This window comes from Aedes aegypti, unplaced genomic scaffold (genome assembly GCF_002204515.2).
Source record: "Aedes aegypti strain LVP_AGWG unplaced genomic scaffold, AaegL5.0 Primary Assembly AGWG_AaegL5_hic_scaff_2181_PBJ_arrow, whole genome shotgun sequence".
In the NCBI taxonomy this organism is placed as follows: Eukaryota; Metazoa; Arthropoda; class Insecta; order Diptera; family Culicidae; genus Aedes; species Aedes aegypti.
The window spans coordinates 8418-11334 of record NW_018735688.1 but is presented as its reverse complement, the minus strand read 5'-3'; the positions used below and the strand labels follow the sequence as shown (position 1 = coordinate 11334).

Here is a 2917-nt window from a genome sequence, read left to right as displayed (position 1 = left end):
CCCAACCCACGTGTTTGAACGTGTTTGGTTGTGTAAGAAAAGGGTCGACATTTTCACAATTTTCGACAGTCTATCGTCAAAAATCAAAAGTTTTATTAATTTAGGTAAAATGTTGTATAAATTCCCGACCGATTGGTGGGAAAATATTGAATATCTTCCGGTAAATGGCTGAATTATTAGTAATCAAAATCTTACATAATTTCGAGACGGTGGCAATATTTTGGATTTTTAATTCACACCTAGTATATTGCCGTAAGACGTAGTTAAGGGCTATCCATTAATTACGTAAGGGTTTATAGGGGGAGGGGGGGTATGAGATTTCTTACGCGCCATACAATTCATTTTTAATTTTCATACAAAAAATCTTACCATGGGGGAGGGGGGGTTGGAAAACCTCAAAAATTGTCTTACGTAATTAATGGATCGCCCCTAACGTAAAAAAAACCGTGTTTGATGAAACACTGCAACATAACAGTGAGTGAATGAGCGGTGATTCCTTTCCTCTGGGGAATTCCACGTGCCCTTTTGAGCAAATGCGCCAATATCTTTCTTCGTGCTTGTCACATGATGTGCAAATGGCAAACATGGTTTCAGTTTATATGAATCATTAGAACACGTAAGCTGATTTTGTCGCAGTTGGGACGTAACGTTAGTGAGATGAAAAAGGAGAAACAAGGCATAATAACAACAGGCATAATTAAAATCTATACTCAGACTTTGAAAGGCAGAGAGAAAAAAATGAATTTCATTGGAATTATGGGATTTTGTGAAAATTTCGATGATGTGAATGAATGAAGAAATTATATACATTCTGAGCATAGTTTGATGCAATCAATTATTGTGAAATAAAAATAAATGAATTTCCATGAAAAATAAAAATTTGTTATCCATCCATGTTTTTTCTTTAAAACTGTAGGTGTTACGAACATTATGAGATCAGGTACATTGAATCCATTGCAAATGGTCAAAGTGCTTGAGCAGGAGTGTAATGTAAAGTTTAGTTAAACCGAAATTACTAAAAAACAGATTCAGCTTTTGATAAAGGTTCCAATCGAGCCGAATCGTCGGAAAGCATTTTTAATTTGCGTTGTCCAACATATTTTTTATTCATTTTTTAATCTCTAGGAACCTCAAAGTTTGTGCAAATTGGCGATCATAAGATGATGGTGTAAACAAAAATTTATTATGCATAAAGTTTGTGCTTAACAGATGCATATGTTTGTATGAAAATTTCAATTCGCGAAATCTATGAAGATAAGTTACAATCCATGCCTCCATTCGATATGATAATACAGTAGGTAATACAGATTTTGGCCAGCTGTTGCTAGTAATCAGGGATTTTATTGTGCTGATTAAAATGTGAACCTTTATTTTCAGCGAAACGAAGATTGAGTTGAGACGTTTTCATGGCATTCGCCAATCGTTAGTCAACCAATCAAGGTAATTGCAATTTATAACGACATTTTCTTGCGGACACAGAATATTTATATATTTTTTGGTTTTTTTTTTGTAGAAGATGAACCTTAAAATTGTTTCTGCGATACTCCTAGCCTTAATGGCTGTGGGTGTAAATGGTAAAATACAGTTGAAATTTGTTGGGTTTTAATTCTTAAATTTAGCCTCAATTTGTTCCAGATGTCTCCGGTCAAGGAATAATCGTTGATGCTGCTTTACGAAGAATTTTGGAAACATTCGACAACTGATGCGCACAGGAAATCCTGAAACGGGCATGCCCGTTCTGGCCCCATATTTCAATGAGGATCTGTTCATCAATGTGTCGTTTGGAGGGCTCTTTGAGTGAGTTAAATTTAAAGTTTCAAAATCAACCACGAATATGCTTTTCTATTTTTACAGGTTCGATACTAGATTCACTCCTATTCGCATCGAGGGATTAGATGAGTTCCAAGGGCGCTTGCAGGTTGATCTGTTATCGTTGCGTTTTCCATTTGAATTCCGTTATGACGACGAAATAACAATCAGTGGATTCTACGATATGAATGGCCGAATGTATGGCTTGATTCCACTGTTCGGTATCGGTAATTTCTTCATCAGACCTAAGGGTGTACATTTGACTGGCGCGGGCTACCATTGGAGACAACGGCGAAGGAATGTTAACTCTCACTGATTTTACGATTCAGCTTATGATCGACTCACTTGAGGTTGGAGAACAAAACTGCACCACTGATTTATTTCCATGATATTTTAATTTTATGCTTTCAGACAAATATTGAAGGCATGCTTCTGGGTGGAGACTTATCCGATTGCTGAACGAAGTTATTCAGGACATTGTTCCTTCAATCTTAGAAACTTCCCAGAAGGAATGTCCAATTTGCTTTCAGCAGCAATTTTCCCCATGGCCAACCGTTTCCTTGCTACAAGAACAATGGAAGATTTGTTGAATCTCCTATTCCCAAGAGCTGGTTAAAATTTTCAAACAATGTACAGTTGACCATTATGATACAGGCACAAACGAACTGTTGAACGATAAATGAATTTTCGCAAACACAAATGTTAATGTTTTATTGTCGTTGATTTCTGGAAGCTAATCTGCTCTTATCTGTTGCATTGCTGTTCCCGATTGCTATTTCTGAGATAAGATTACCACCACCGTCCACGAACCCCCATGTAACGGACACCTGCATCGCTCTAAATATATAAAAAACATAATACAGTCGATTCTCCATAACTCGATATTCAAGGGACCATCGACTTAAATGGGCATATCGACATACATAGAGAAAATCTGGAACAAAAATCAGCTAGGAACACATTGAGATAGGGAGATATGGAGATATAGAGGATATCGAGATACGGAAAGTGAAAATGTATGCAGAATGAAGAGATCGAAAAAATTATCGACATAGGAAGAGATATCGAGATATAAAACATCGATACGTGGAAAGTCGACTGCATTTTT

At 36.5% G+C, this 2917-nt stretch overlaps 1 long non-coding RNA gene across 1 annotated transcript; it reads left to right on the top strand.

The window, feature by feature from the left end:
• Positions 1-1316: 1316 nt before the first annotated feature.
• LOC110680953 lies at positions 1317-2503 on the top strand. Its single transcript, XR_002503040.1, has 5 exons — positions 1317-1440; positions 1514-1574; positions 1636-1797; positions 1855-2159; positions 2221-2503. It is a non-coding gene; the product is annotated as an uncharacterized LOC110680953 (long non-coding RNA).
• The last annotated feature ends 414 nt before the right edge of the window (positions 2504-2917 follow it).